Genomic DNA, 17,190 nt, shown 5'->3' with positions numbered 1-17,190 from the left:
TTTTCTCACTCTATCATTATTTATCTTTTCTTTAATTTATTTTTTCTTTTTTTATCTTTATTTTTTTACTTTGATATAAAGATTTCTTATTTATTATCTTCCTTATATAATCTTTCATTCTAATATGGTCATGAATTGATGATCATACTGAAATTGTACATTTATGAGTATAATGTGACACAAGACTTTTAATCATTTATACTAAGAAAGTAAGAATTAGTTAACCTGATTTTTTTGAACATCTCTAGATATAGTATACAAATTTTTACCTATAGTACACAAACTTTTGTACATAACACACAAAATTTTATATATAACATACAAAATTTTTGTTGCGAATATATTTTGTTAGTTGAGTGAGTCAATGTTCTAAATATGTAGTTCTTCAAAAATTTCTGTGTTACACATAAAAATTTATTTATGCACCAAAATTTTTATATTATACACCAAAATTAATGTATTGTGTGTATTTCATTGGTTGGGTGTCAATGTTTTATGCATATGCTCTTTCAAATTTTTGTGTGTTGTATATTAAAATTTGTGTGTTGTAAACCAAAATTTATGTGTTGTGCATCAAAATTTCTATGCTCTAGTCTTTTGAACATTTATAGGAGAAGAAGAAGATGAAGATGATGAGTATGATGATGATGATAACGATAATAAAAGAGGATGAGTAAAAAAAAAATAGAAAAAAAAATTAAATAACAATAACATAATAACATTTATGAGTACACTATGACACAAAATTTTTGCATATAACACAAATTTTTGCACATAACACAAAATTTTACCTATAACATACAAATTTTTGCTGCGAATGTATTTCGTTTGTTAGGTGAGTCAATGTTTTGGATATGTAGTTCTCCAAAATTTATGTGCTACACATAAAAATTTATGTATTATACACCAAAATTAATGTATTGTTCGTATTTCATTGGTTGGGTGTCAATGTTTTAAGCATATATTCCAAAAATTTTTGTGTTGTATACTAAAATTTGTGTGCTGTACACCAAAATTTATGTATTGTGCATCAAAATTTATGTGTTCTAATCTTCTAACATTTATAGGAGAAGAAGATGATAATGATGAATATGATGATCATGATGATAATGATAATAAAAGAGGATGAGAAAAAAATAAAGAAAAAAAAATAACAATAACATCATCATCAAAAAGACGACTGCGGTGGCGATAGCAACGATGGCGACAACGGTGGCTGCAGCGACGCGATGACGTTGAAGAAAGAAGAAGAAGAAGAAGAATAAGGTGGAAGAATGATCATTAAAGGAGAAAAAATGTGACGCGTGGGTGATTTTTAAATTTTAACAACTTGATTAAACTTGATTACTCAAAAGACTTAAACACCTAGTACTTTTGTAAAATTATTTATAATAGAAAAATGGCCAAGTATAAATCGAATATTTAATATTTATTTAGACAACTTATTAAACTAATCACTCAATCAACTTACGTTCATTAAAAAATTTTATATTTAACAAATGAAGAATACATACATAAACAATGGGCTCCCATATGGAATTAAAAAAAAAAAACCAAAAAAGCTTGGATACTTAGCCCATGATTCCATATATAAATTCCTAATAATGTTTCCACTCATGTCCAAAAAAAAAATGTTTCCACTCCCCCTCTATACCATAAAGAATAAAATGCTACCCACGTATACACTCTCTTTTGTTGCTGTTGGCTATGCTATAGTTATCTTCCATTCTGCCATTGATCAAGACATGAACGACGGACAAATTACAGGGTCCTTCTGCACATGCATGAAAATATCAATTTATCTTTTACAAAATTTTACCTCAATTATCAGAAGTCTAAAAGCTAGCACCACCCATGACCCAACTAACGACGGCCATATTATTCGCTAATAACTTGATGTAGCATTTACCAAACAAAAAAAATGTGTGTAAAGATAGAGGACGTCCATGCCTCGGTGGAACTAAACTTCAAAAAAAATCATGATATTGATCTTTTAGCTTTTTTTTTTTTATACTACTAAAGTTCTATTATTTACTAAAGAAATGCTTAACACAAACAAAAAAAAATTAAAGCCATGAGTCATTTTACAAATTAATTTCTCATAAATATGAAGGCTTATAAGATGAAAATTCTTGATAAAGATGACAAATATATATTTAATGGGTAATTAACTAAAACCATAAAGGAAGCTCATAAAGCAAAAAGTATGAACATCAATGTTAAAAAAAAAAAAAAGTCAAACACAGAGGCAACAATGGCAACCAATAAAGAAAAAAAGAAAACATATTAGGAATATCTGAAACGAATCCAGTAATATTTTTTTTTTATTTGAGTATCATAACAAAAGGATCAAATAGTGGTTTAAGTGCATGAAAAAATCTATTGTATTTAAAGGTGGATACACCCTTACTTTTTTTAACTTTTGTGGCAAACTCACATTAGAGGAGATATATTCTTTATTTTCATAATGCAGTCACCAAAAAAAAAATAACTCTAAAAGGTGCAGGTACATGTATACACGTAAAATATAGTTTTAATTTAATGAAAACTGCATTATATTTTTCACAACAAAATCAGAGAAGATAGAGTTTAATTCAATTAGTATACTCAAAATACTAGATTAAAATAAACATTAAATATCACTTGATAAACACAAACCCAGCAACATTTACATTTCTTAAAAAAAAAAAAAGTATATGATTTGTAAGAAAAGAACTTAAAACAACCACTTGTAATTTAAATTCACAGGTGACTAGTACATTAAAAAGCATCCATGATTCAATTCAAGTTCTTCGGCCACAAACTATAAGCAAGGAGAACAAAAGATTAAACATAAGTTTCTCTGTCAATTGTGTAATTAATGTTGTCATCAAATTTTTCATAAGCTTAAAATAAAAATACAATTATCAGTAATGTATGTGATGCCACATGAACTTAAAATAAAACTAATATACATAGGAGAAACATTAATCAAGTAACATTAAATAAATAATTTGAAGCGTAAGCTTAATCTCTTCATTGAGAAAAATCATCGAACACTTTGTTTGCATCCAACATAACCATAGAGAATACATAAGAAACCAAGTGGAAAAAAGAAATCAAATTAGCAGTTCTTTTCGATACGTTACCACTCACGAGGCCCTATTTCAGGCAAGAGGAAGTTTAGGGGGCAGCAACTTTTGTGTTTTGTGGCCAGCACTTAATCATCAAAAGAAAAGTGAGTGATCTCCTACCATTGGATGTAATCTCACACCATTAAAATCACTATTGATGGCTAATTAATGGTTACAAAACACAAAAATTGCTGGCCCCTAGCACTCCTCTTCAAGCAATTAGGGAACCCTGCAAAACAGAAACTAAGACTCCGGAATATACAAGTCAAAACAAACCAATAAAGACCCCACAAAATGCAACAGTAACCATCGCAAAACAATCACAACACACTAATAACTAACAAGATTAAATCAAATGAGCACAGTTTGTTACAGAAATTAGTACACTATGATGCAAGTCATGAAAGATAACTCAAACTTTTATGAGAGATTCCAAGAAAAGCTGGCGAAGAGAAGCATAACACAAACTCGAACTCAAACAGAGAAGACCAATGAGAAGGAGAAGATGCTGATGAATGACAAAGAAGACAGTGACGAGGACTAAGCGAGGGATGGAGTATGCACTGAACAAAGAAAGAAAGAGAGAGAGAGAGATGTTGGGAATAAGACACCATTCCCCCTTGAGAAAACACCTTTGACAGAGAAATAAAATAGACACAATCACAACACAAGAATTTAACGTGGAAACTCCAATTACCGGAGAAAAAACCACGGCCGTTGTCAAATGACAACCAGAGAATATCACTATGTGAAAATTGTTACAGCACATAGACTTATTTCTCTCTAACACCGGCACCCCAGTACACCCACACTTTCTCAAAGCAAATATCTAACTACACCTCACAACACTCTCTAATCAAAGAGTACAGAGGAAAAGAAAAATCAGAAACAAGCTTAAAGTGTTTCTAACTGGTGCAAAAACAAATGGAGAACTTAGCCTCATATTTATAGCCTAGGCCACCCACTCCATTTGCTATCCTAAGCAATGTGGGACTAATTCAACCAAATCCTAACAATCTCCACCTTGATTGAAATAGTCACACATCTTCAGCTTCCATTGTCAACACCGACAATTCTTTGCTGCCATTGTCTATACCAACAATCATAGTTCAGAGAACTATCATACTCCACCATGAAAGTATACTCACTTGGAATTAGACCACTCCAATCATTTCGCCTTGGTACAGATCGAAACCTTACTGAAAATTCATGGTGCAACTTCCAAATTGGCTTTTCCTGGAAGTTTTTCAGTCATCGACCTAACTCCGCCACACACCTTGCATCTCAACGCCAACCAATGCCCGTGTGCAATTGTGGACCCGATTGCCACAACTTATCCTTATCCATGGCAGTGCGGTAATACCATGAGGATACTTCTTGTCTTCTAGAGAACATCATCTTCTCTCTTAGAGAGAGCAACCAGAGATCTTCTCCTTCAACGCCTTGTGCAAACCTGATTGTATCAACACATCCTTGACTTGTATTTGCCACAAGCCAAAATTGATTCTTCCATCAAATTTCTCTATTTCAAGCTTCACAGCACTTGAATATCCTGACATTGTTGCAACCGTATACTGGAATAGTATAACTCAACTGTAGACTGTGCACTAGGAAGGGTCCCCAGGAAAGAGAGGTGGGTCACAATAGACACACTTAAATACCAGGTCTTTCCTTAGCCAGAACCTTTCCAAACTGCACTCTCACAGTGTCATACTGCCTTCCAGCAACAACAACAGCAACCAAAGATCAACCTCAAGCCACAGGACAAAATTCTTTTCTGATGTGGAAGGTCAGACTAGGCTGCAACCACAGAGCATACTAAGAATAAATCCCACCGAACCGAAGCTCTGATACCACTTGTTGGGAATAAGACACCATTTCCCCTTGAGAAAACACCTTTGACAGAGAAATAAAATAGACACAATCACAACACAAGAATTTAACGTGGAAACTCCAATTACCGGAGAAAAAACCACGGCCGTTGTCAAATGACAACCAGAGAATATCACTATGTGAAAATTGTTACAACACATAGACTTATTTCTCTCTAACACCGGCACCCCAGTACACCCACACTCTCTCAAAGCAAATATCTAACTACACCTCACAACGCTCTCTAATCAAAGAGTACAGAGGAAAAGAAAAATCAGATACAAGCTTAAAGTGTTTTTGACTGGTGCAAAAATAAATGGAGAACTTAGCCTCATATTTATAGCCTAAGCCACCCACTCCATTTGCTATCCTAAGCAATGTGGGACTAATTCAACCAAATCCTAACAAGAGAGACAGTGTCTAACTGTGAGTGCGAGTACGAGTGAGAGTGAGAGTGTGAGAGTGAGCGAGTGAGATTGAAGATATATCTGCATTATTTTTCATTTTCTCTCTCTCTCTCTCTCTCTCTGTATATATATATATATATATATCGCCAAAACAACAAACAAAACAAGAAAAAACAACAGCAACATCATTGTTCCCATACACACACTACTTAAAAGAAAATACCGCCGGAAATTGTTGCCTCCAATTTGATCTGTGGCGGTCCTACTCCAACGCCGGTGAACACTCAAAAAACAAACATAGAAAGGAAGAAATCTGAAACTAAAAAAAGAACAGAAAATGCAGGAAACACTTCTCACTTTGTCTGACTCTAAACAGCTTCATACTATCGAGAAGAAAAAATCAGAATAAGAAAAAGATAATAGAGAAGGAAATGACATCATCGAGCTCGTGGTGGTTCTACCGCCGTACTGGCTATCGCGAGCACCGCCAGGGTCACGACGCGTTACACTAAACATCACTTTCACAGACTCCGGTTAGAGTTTTGTAGTTACGGTGACCTCTACGCGAGAACGCTAACCAGAAGCATAGATAGCGCCGGAAAATACCTCTGATCAAATGGTTTCATGTGCGAAGGGAAATAGGGAGAGTTCTCATGGCCATCGAAGCAACCTACGAAGGTGACTTCTCCACCGAAAAGATGCACGGCACCGGAACATTTGTTGGAGCTGATGAGGACACGTACAAAGGTTCATGGATGCACAAGTTGCAAGAAGGTGAGGACAAAGAATCTCACATAATTCATTTTTTACGTCTATCTTGTATTTGAAAATTTCTTAAATTTGTGATTGATTTTTTTTTTATAAAATTGTAGTATTTAAGTATTGTATTGAATTGTATTGATTACTCGTGTATGTATTTGTGCAATGTAGGTAAGGGAAGGTACTTATGAAAGAATGGGAACTAGTAAAGTTGTAATTTTGTTAAGATATTATGTTACTTGTTTGCCTTGCAATAATGCACATTTTGGTAATTGTTGGTTTGTTACGATTGTGGATTTCTGTGTTGAGGAATTGTTTCTGTTTCTATTACGATTGTGCATTTCGATTGCAATTTTGATCCACACAAGATTTCCTGCGTCTAAGTTTACACTTTGGTTTTAGGGGTTCAAGATTATGTTTTAGTGCATTCATACCAACCTCATGCATTAGAATAATGTTTCAGGTTTTTAAATTTTGTTTGTACATTCAAAAACATATTTTTAATACAATAAATTTAAATCAATTTTTTATGTTATGAGCATAATGCAAAAAAAAAAAAAAAAAAAAATCAAAGGTCCTAGAATGAAATCTAGAAAATGAAATGTTTTTAGATTTACCCATAATCTAATCTACAGTGAATAATTTATCCTAGAAAGTGAAGCTTATATAAATTCTGCACTTAAAAAAATAGGAAACTAAGCAAGAATCTAAGATGAAGAAGAAGAATGAGTAAAGAGGAATCATATACTTTCCCAATGATGACTCTATGGGAGATGATAGACCCATTTGTCAATAACGTGTGTGGTAATCAACAACCTTAATCTCAATCTCTGTATCAATTAACAGAGGCAGAGCTGTTTGACCAAGTGGGTGGTATTTAACTGCCTTAGTTTCAGTCTCTATCTCTATTGATAGAGGCAGAGCTGTTTGCCAACCATGTGTGTGGTAATCAATCACCTCAGTTTTGATCTGTGCCTCCATTGACAAAGCAAGAGCTATTTGCCGCCGACATGGGCGGTAATCAACCACATCAGTTTTAGTCTTTGCCTATGCATCAGTTGATCTGGACTGGGAATGAAAACAACATTTTTTCTCCCAATGTGGATGGTAATCAACGACCTCAGCGCCAACCTCAGAATCAACCTCAACTAGTCTGGACTGAGGATGAGAACAAACAGTTTGAGATGGTTATTGCTGAACATCTTCTAGAAGCTATGCTGAACTAGTGGGAGGTTGTGGTTGCTTGTCTCCCCGTAAAGACCCCCACGCAAATACAAGAACGCTTCCAGAAGTTGATGAACAACATCAATCACATCCATAACTCTTATATTCCAGAAGCTGCACCTAAAAACATGATTATGATGATGGCTGCGCCTGCCACCACATTGGAACGCAACCCATTCTCTATCCCATCATCAATGAAACACCACCACCTTATTGGACTGATCATCAACATCATAGGTTAGTACTCTAAATATTTTCATTCTCTTTTATTTTTTTATTGATTTTTTGCCGTTACAGATATATGGGTTTTGTGTTTTGCATGAATTTCTATTATGGATATATACAACTTGTACAAAAATGACTCTTCGTCTTCTCGTAATCTTTCTTTCTATCATTTTTTTAAAATTACTTGTCCCATTTTTTCTTTTTTTCTCATAAGTTTTATGATCAAACGTATAAACAATAATGAACATTTTTTCCCTTTGATTTGTTTTTTGAAAGAAGAAGAAGAAGATAATGAAGAAGGAAATGATGTCATCAAATTCATGGTGGTTTTGCCTTCGTACTGGCTGCCGTGACCACTGCTAGGGTCATGACACGTGATGCCAGATGTCACCTTCACAGACTCCGGTTAGAGTTTGTAGTCAGATCACTCCCAACGGTGACCTCCACAATGGAATGCTAACCGAAAGCGTAGTCAACGGCACTGGAAAATACCACCGGTTGGATGGTTACAACTTCAGAGGGGAGTGGGGAGGGTTCTCGTGGCCGTCAGAGCAACATGCGAAGATGAGTTCTCCGCTAAAATAATGCACGGCGCCAGAACATTTGTTGGAGCTGATGAGGAAATGAACAAAGGCTCATGGATGCACAATTTGCAATAAGGTGAGGACAAAGAAGCACACGTAATTCATTTTTTTACGTCTTGAATTTGAAAATTTTATAAATTCATGATTGATTTTTTCATAAAATGTTTTATTTAAGTATTATATTGAATCGTATTGATTACTTGTATATGTATTTGTGCAATGTAGGTGAAGGAAGGTACTTATGGAAGAACGGAAACTACTAAAGCTTTGATTTTATAGAGATATTATCTTATTTGTTTGCATTACAATAATGCAGGTTTTTGTAATTATTGGTTTGTTACGGTTGTGGATTTCTGGGTTGAGGAACTGTTTCTATTTCTATTACGTTTATATATATATATATATATTTTTTTTTTTTGAGATTTTGATCTACACAAGATTTACTGCGTCTAAGTTCACGCTTTGGTTTTAAAGTTCAAGATTGTATTTTAGTGCATTCATACCAATCTGATGCATCCACAATAATGTTTCAGGATTTTGAATTTTGTTTGTACATTTAAAAACATATTGTTAATACTACAAATTTAAATTAATTTTTTATGTTATGAGAATATCTTGTATACTTAAAACTTTCTAAATTTACAAAATACGAAAAAAAAATCAAAGATCCTATATTGAAATCTTGAAATTGAAACGTTTCTAAATTTACCCATAATATAATCTATACTGAATAATTTATCCTAGAAAGTAAATCTTATATAAATTTTGCACTTAAAAAAGAAAACTAAGCAACAATCTAAGAAAAAAATGAAGAAAAAAGAGTGAAGAAGATGTAAATAATGCAAGAATGAGCGAAGAGGAATTAGATACTTTCCCAATAATGAATCTGTGGGAGATGATAGACCTCTTTGTCAACGACATGTGTGGTAATCAATCACCTCAATCTCAATCTCTACCTCCGTTGACAGAGGTAGAGCTGTTTGACAGCGTGGGTGGTAATCAACTACATTAGTTTCAATCTCTATCTCCATTGATAGAGGCAGAGCTGTTTGCCAACGACGTGGGTGGTAATCAACTACCTCAATTTCAGTCTCTGCCTCCGTTGACAGAGGTAGAGCTGTTTGCCTATCACGTGTGTGGTAATCAACCACCTCAGTTTCAATCTCTGCCTCCATTGACAGAGCTAGAGCTGTTTGCCGTTGACGTGTGCGGTAATCAACCACCTCAGTTTCAGTATCTGCCTTTGCATCAGTCTGTCTGGACCGGGGACAAAAATAACATTTTTGCCGCCAATGTGGGTGGTAATCAACAATCTTAGCCCCAACCTCAGCCTCAACCTTAGCCAGTCTAGACTGGGGATGAGAACAAATAGTTTGAGATGGTTATTGCTGAACGTCTTTTGGAAGCTATACAAAACCGGTGGGAGGCTGTGGCTGCTTGTCTCCCCAGAAAGACCCCTACGCAGATTCAGGATCGATTCCAGAAGCTGATGAACGATATTAATCCCATCCATAACTCTTATATTCTATAAGCTGCACCTAAGAATATGACTATTATGATGGTTGCGCTTGCCACCACGTTGAAACGCAACCCACTCTTCGTCCCATCATCAATGGAACAACACCACCACCACTACCACCACCTTATTGGACAATCATCGACATCATGGGTCGGTACTTTAAATATTTTCATTCTCTTTTATTTCTTTATTGATTGTTTGTCGGTACAGATATATGTCTTTCGTGTTTTGCATGATTTTTTGTTTTGGATATGTACAACATGTACAAAAACAACTCTTCGTCTTCTCGTAATCTTTCATTCTTTCTTTTTTTTCTTGTTTTTTTTAAATTACTTGTTCCATTTTTCTTTTTCTCATAAGTTTTATGAACAAACATATAATAAATAATGAACCTTTTTTCCTTTGATTTGTTTTTTTGAATAAATTAGAAGAAGAAAAAAAAGATAATAAAGAAGGAAATGTTGTCATCGAGCTTTTGGTGGTTCTACCATCATACTGGCCACTGCAAGCATTGCCAGTGTCACGATCCGTGACACCGAATGTCATCTTCACAGGCTCCGGTTAGAGTTCTATAGTCAAATTGCTCGCAACGGTGACCTCCATGCTAGAACGCTAACTAGAAGCGTAGTCAACGGTGCTAAAAAATTCCTCCAGTCAGATAGTTGCATGTGTGGGAGGGGGAGTGGGGAATGGGGAGTGGGCAGGACACTCGTGGCCGTCGGAGCAACCTAGGAAGGTGTGTTCTCTACCAGTAAAATGCATGACACCGAAACATTCATTCGAATTGATGGATACACATACAAAGGCTAATGGATGCACAATTTGCAAGAAGGTGAGAACAAATAAGGTCACATAATTCATTTTTTACATCTATCTTAAATTTGAAAATTTCTTAAATTCGTGATTGAATTTTTTCATAAAATTGTTGTGTTTAAGTATTATATTGAATATTGATTACTCATATATGTATTTGTGCAATGTAGGTGAGGGAAAGTACTTATGGAAGAATGAGAACTGGTAAAGATGTAATTCTATAACGATATTATCTTATTTTCAAGCTTTGGTTTTAGGGGTTCAAGATTGTGTTTTAGTGCATTCATACCAATCCGATACGTCCACAATAATGTTTCAGGCTTTTGAATTTTGTTTGTACTTTCAAAAAACATATTTTTAATACAACAAATTTAAATAAATTTTTATGTGTTATGAGAACATTTTTTTACTTATAACTTTCTAAATTTACATAATACAAAAAAAATCAAAGATCCTAGAATGAAATCTTGAGAATGAAATGTTTCTAGATTTACCCATAATCTAACCTACACTAAATAATTTATCCCAGAAAGTGAAGCTTTTATAAATTATGCACTTAAAAATAGGAAACTAAGCAAGAATCTAAGAAGAAGAAGAAGAATGAGTTAAAATGACATAAATAGTGCAAGAATGAGTGAAGAAGAATCATATACTTTTCTAATAATAAATTTGTGGGACATGATAGGCTTGTCTGTCAACGACGTGTGTGGTAATCAAACACCTCAATTCCAGTCTCTGTATCAGTTGATAGAGGCATAGCTGTTTGACTAAGTGAGTGATAATCAATTATCTCAGTTTCAATCTCTGCCTCCATTGACAGAGATAGAGTTGTTTGCCGGCATCGTGGGTGGTAACAAACTGCTTTAGTTTCAATCTCTACCTCCATTGATCGAGGAAAAGTTGTTTGCCATCTATGTATGTGGTAATCAACCACCTCAATTTCAATCCTGCCTCTATTGACAGAGGCAGAACTATTTGCCACCGACGTGAGTGGTAATCAACCACCTCAGTTTCAGTCTCTGCCTTTGCATCAGTTGGTCTGGACTTGGGATGAAAACAACATTTTTGCCGCCAATGTGGGTGATAATCAACGACCTCAGTCGCAACCTCAGCTTCAACATAAGCTAGTCTGGACTGGGGATGAGAACAAACAGTTTCAAATGGTTACTGCTGAATGTCTTCCGAAAGCTCTGTAGAACTGGTGGGAGGATATGGCTGCCTGTCTCGCCGAGGAAATCCCCCAGACAGATACTGGAATGCTTCCAAAAGTTTATAAACGATGTCAATCTCATACATAACTCTTATATTCGAGAAGTTGCACTCAAGAACATGACCGTGATGATGGCTGCACTTGCCACCATATTAGAATGCAACCCACTCTCCGTCCCATCATCAATAGAATAACAACACCACCACCACCTTATTGGACTGATCATCAACATCACAGGTCAGTACTCTAAATACTTTTTAATTCTCTTTTTATTTCTTTATTGATTTTTTGGCGATACAAATATATCGGTTTCGTGTTTTGCATGATTTTCTATTATGGATATATACAACTTGTACAAAAATGACTCTTCATATTCTTGTAATCTTTCCTTCTTTATTTTTTATTTTTTTAAAATTACTTGTTCAATTTTTCTTTTTTTTTTTTTGATAAGTTTTATGAACAAAGGTATAAATAATAATGAACCTTTTTTCATTTGATTTATTTTTTTGAATAAATCAGAAGAAGATAATGAAGAAGGAAATGATGTCATCAATCTCGTGGTGGTTTCGCCGGTGTGAGCACTGCTTGGGTCACGACACGTGACACTGGACGTCACCTTCACAGACTCCGGTGAGAATTATGTAGTCAGATCGCTGCCAAGGGTGACCTTTACGTCGGAACACTAACCGGAAGCGTAGTCGATAGTGCCAGAAAATATCTTCGGTCGGATGGTTGCATGTGTGGAGGGGTGTGGAGAGGGTTTTTGTGGCCGTCAGAGCAACCTACGAGGTGAGTTCCTTGTCAGAAAAATGCACGGCGTCGGAACATTCGCTGGAGCTAACAAGGACACGTACAAAGGCTCATGGACACACAATTTGCAAGAAGGTGAGAACAAATAAGCTCACATAATTTATTTTTTACTTCTATCTTGAAGTTGAAAATTTGGTTTTGGTAATTGTTGGATTCTTATGATTGTGGATTTCTGTGTTGAGAAGCTATTTTTTTTTATTTCTGTTACGGTTGTGCATTTCTCTTGAGATTTTGATCCACACAAGATTTTCTGCGTCTAAGTTCACGCTTTGCTTTTAGGGGTGCAGATTGTGTTTTAATGTATTCATACCAACCTCATGCATCTACAATACTGTTTTAGGCTTTTGAATTTTTTTTTGTACATTCAAAAACAAATTTTCCAAACAAATTTAAATCATTTTTTATGTGTTATGAGAATATTTTGTTTTACTTAATACTTTCTAAATTTACATAATACAAAAAATCAAAGATCCTAACATGAAATCTTGAAAATAAAATCTTTCTGGATTTACCTATAATCTAATATATACTGAATAATCTATCTTAGAAAGTGAAGCATATATAAATTCTGTACTTAAGAATAGGATACTAAGCAAGAATCTAAGAAACCAGATAATGCAAGAATGAGTGAAGAGAAACCAAATACCTTCCCAATGATAAATCTGCAGGAGATGATAGACCTGTCTATCAACGATGTGTGTGGTAATCAACCACCTCAATCTCAGTCTTTGTATTAGTTGACAGGTGCATAGCTGTTTGACCACGTGGGTGGTAATCAACTACCTTAATTTCAATCTCTGCCTCATTGACAGACGCAGAGCTGCTTGCCAACGACGTGGGTGGTAATCAACCGCCTCAATTTTAGTCTTTGCCTCCATTGACAGAGGTAGAGCTGTTTGTTGACCATGTATATGGTAATCAATCACCTCAATTTCAATCTCTACCTCCATTGATAGAGGCAGAGCTGTTTGCCGATGACGTGGGTGGTAATCAACCAACTCAGTTTTAGTCTTTGCCTCTATATTAGTCGGTCTGGACTTGGGACCAAAACAGCATTTTTGCCATCATATGGGTGGTAATCAGCAACCTCAACCCCAGCCCCAGCCTCAACATAAGCCAGTTTGGACTGGGGTTGAGAACAAACAATTTGAGATAGTTATTGCTGAATGTCTTTCGGAAACTCTGCAGAACCGGTAGGAGGTTGTGACTGCTTGTCTTCCCGAGAAAACCCCACGCAAATACAAGAACACTTTCAGAAATTGATGAACAACATCATTCTCATAAATAACTGTTATATGCGATAAGCTGCACCTAAAAACATGACCGTGATAATGGCTACCCTACCAGCACATTAGAACGCAACCAACTCCCTGTCCCATAATCAATGGAATAACACCACCACCGCCACCACCTTATTGGAGTGATCATTGACATCACAGGTTGGTACTCTAAATATTTTTATTATCTTTTTATTTCTTTTTTTATTTTTGGCGGTACATATATATAGATTTCATGTTTTGCTTAATTTTATATTATGAATATATACAACTTGTACAAAAATGACTCTTCGTCTTCTCGAAATCTTTTTTTTCTTTATTTTTCTTTTTTTTAAATTACTTGTTCCATTTTTCTTTTCTCTCATAAATTTTATGAAACGTATAAACTATAATGAACCTTTTTACCATTTGATTTGTTTTTTTGAATAAATTAGAAGAAGAAAAAGGAGGAGGAGGAGGAGGAGGAAATGACGTCATAGAGCTCGTGATGGTTCTGCCGCCGTACCGGGCACCGCGAGCTTTGTCAGGTCACAACGCATGACATCTGACGTCACCTTCATAGACTTTGGTTAGAGTTCTGCAGTCAGATCACTCCCGACGGAGACCTCTACGTTGGAACGCTAACTAGAAGTGTAGTCGACGGCGCCAAAAAATACCTCTGGTCAGATGGTTGCATGTGCGGAGGGGAGTGAGGAGGGTTTTCGTGGCCGTCAAAGCAACCTATGATAATGAATTCTTCGCCGAAAAAATGCACGGCACCAGAACATTTGTTGGAGCTGTTGGGGACACGTACAAATGCTCCTGGACGCACAATTTGCAAGAAGGTAAGGACAAATAAGCTGACATGATTCATTTTTTACTTCTATCTTGAAGTTGAAAATTTCTTAAATTCGTGATTTAGTTTTTCATAAAATTGTCATATTTAAGTATTATATTAAATCATATTGATTACTCGTATATGTATTTGTGTAATGTAAGGGAGGGAAGGTACTTATGAAAGAATGGGAACTAGTAAAGCTGTAATTCTGCAAAGCTATTATCTTATTTGTTTACATTGTAACAATGTAGGTTTTGGTAATTGTTGGTTTGTTATGGTTGTGGATTTCTGTGTTGAGAAACTATTTCTATTTCTGTTATGGTTGTGCATTTCTCTTGAGATTTTGATCCACACAAGATTTCCTATGTCTAAGTTCACGCTTTGGTTTTAGGGGTTCAAGATTGTATTTTAGTGCATTCAAACCAACCTCATGCATCCACAATAATGTTTCAGGATTTTGAATTTTATTTATACATTCAAAAACATATTTTTAAAACAACAAATTTAAATAATTTTTTATGTGTTACAGCAAGAATATTTTGTTTTACTTACTACTTTCTAAATTTACATAATACGAAAAAATCGAAGATCGTAGAATGAAATATTGAAAATGAAATCTCTTTAGATTTACCCATAATATAATCTACACTGAATAATCTATCCTAGAAAGTGAAACTTATATAAATTCTGTACTTAAGAATATGAAATTAAACAAGAATCTAAGAAAAAGAAGAATGGGTGAAGAAAACATAAATAATGCAAGAATGAGTAAAGAGAAATCATATACTTTTCCAATGATGAATCCGTGGGAGATAATAGACCTGTCTGTCAACAATGTGTATGGTAATCAACCACCTCAATCTCAGTCTCTGCATCAGTTGCCAGAGGCAAATCTATTTGACCACTTGGGTGGTAATAAGCTAAGCTACTTCAGTTTCAATCTCTACCTCCATTGACAGAGGCAGAGCTGTCTGCCAATAACGTGGGTGGTAATCAACTATCTCAGTTTTAGTCTCTGCCTCCATAGATAGAGGTAAAGCTATTTGTCGAACACGTGCGCGGTAATCAACCACCTCAGTTTCAATCTCTGCCTCCATTGACAGAGGCAGAGCTGTTTGCCGCCAACATGGCTAGTAATCAACCACATCAGTTTTAGTCTTTGCCTCTACATCATTCAGTTTAGACTGGGGATGAAAACAACAATTTTACTGCCAATGTGGTTGGTAATCAATGACCTCAGCCCCATCCTCAACCTCAACCTTGGCTAATTTGGACCGGGGATGAGAACAAACAGTTTGAGATGGTTATTGCTAAATGTCTTCAGGAAGCTTTGCAGAACCGGTGGAAGGCTGTGGTTGCTTGTCTCCCTGGGAAGACCCCTACGCAGATACAGGAATGCATCCAAAAGTTAATGAATTGAATGACATGAATCTCATCGATAACTCTTATATTCCAGAAGCTGCACCTAAGAACATGACCGTGATGATGGCTGCGCTTGCCACCACATTGGAATGCAATCCACTCTCCGTCCCATCATCAATGGAACAACAACACCGCCACCACCACCTTATTGGACTAATCATCAACATCACAGGACGCTACCCTAAATATTTTCATTCTCTTTTTATTTCTTTATTGATTTATTGGCGGTACATATATATGGGTTTTGTGTTTTGCATGATTTCTATTATGGATATCTACAACTTGTACAAAAATGACTCTTTTGTCTTCTTGTAATATTTCTTTCTATCTTTTTTCTTTTTTTAATATCCATTTTTCTTTTTTCTCATAAGTTTTATGAACAAACATATAAATAATATTGAACCTTTTTTCCCTTTGATTTGTTTTTTGAATAAATTAGATGAAAAAGATAATGAAGAAGGAAATGACTTTATCGAGCTCGTGGTAGTTCTGCCGCTGTACCGGCCACCGCAAGCATTGTCATAGTCATGACGCGTGACACTGGACGTCACCTTCACACACTCCAGTTAGAGTTGTGTAGTCAAATCGCTCCCAATAGCGACCTTTACGCCAGAATGCTAACCGGAAGCGTAGTTGATGGTGCCAGAAAATACCTCTGGTCAGATGGTTGCATGTGCAGCAGGGAGTGGGGAGGGTTTTTGTGGCTGTCAAAGTTACCTACGAAGGTGAACTCTTTGCTGAAAAATTATGCGGCACCAAAACATTCATCAGAGCTGAAAGGAACATGTACAAAGGCTCAGGGACGCACAATATGCAAGAATGTGATGACAAATAAGCTCACATAATTTATTTTTTACTTCTGTCTTGATGTTGAAAATTTCTTAAATTCGTGATTGATTTTTTCATAAAATTCTCGTATTTATGTATTTTATTAAATTGTATTGATTACTTGTATATGTATTTGTGCAATGTATGTGAGGAATAGTACTTATAAAAGAATGAGAACTAGTAAGGCTGTAATTCTGTAAAGATATTATCTTATTTGTTTGCATTGCAATAATGCAGGTTTTTGTAGTTTGTTACGGTTGTGGATTTCTGTGTTGAGGAACTGTTTCTATTTCTATTACGGTTGTTCATT

General features: G+C 35.4%; 1 long non-coding RNA gene across 1 annotated transcript; it reads left to right on the top strand.

The window, feature by feature from the left end:
- Positions 1–13,291: 13,291 nt before the first annotated feature.
- On the top strand, positions 13,292–16,626 carry LOC110263505 (uncharacterized). The gene is made up of 3 exons (XR_002349283.2): positions 13,292–13,975; positions 14,248–14,637; positions 16,492–16,626. It is a non-coding gene; the product is annotated as an uncharacterized LOC110263505 (long non-coding RNA).
- Positions 16,627–17,190: the final 564 nt, after the last annotated feature.

This window comes from Arachis ipaensis, chromosome B6, assembly GCF_059453495.1.
Source record: "Arachis ipaensis isolate K30076 ecotype BB chromosome B6, ASM5945349v1, whole genome shotgun sequence".
NCBI classification, from domain to species: Eukaryota; Viridiplantae; Streptophyta; class Magnoliopsida; order Fabales; family Fabaceae; genus Arachis; species Arachis ipaensis.
The sequence above is the reverse complement of the archived record's forward strand: the minus strand, read 5'-3'. Positions and strand labels throughout refer to the sequence as shown.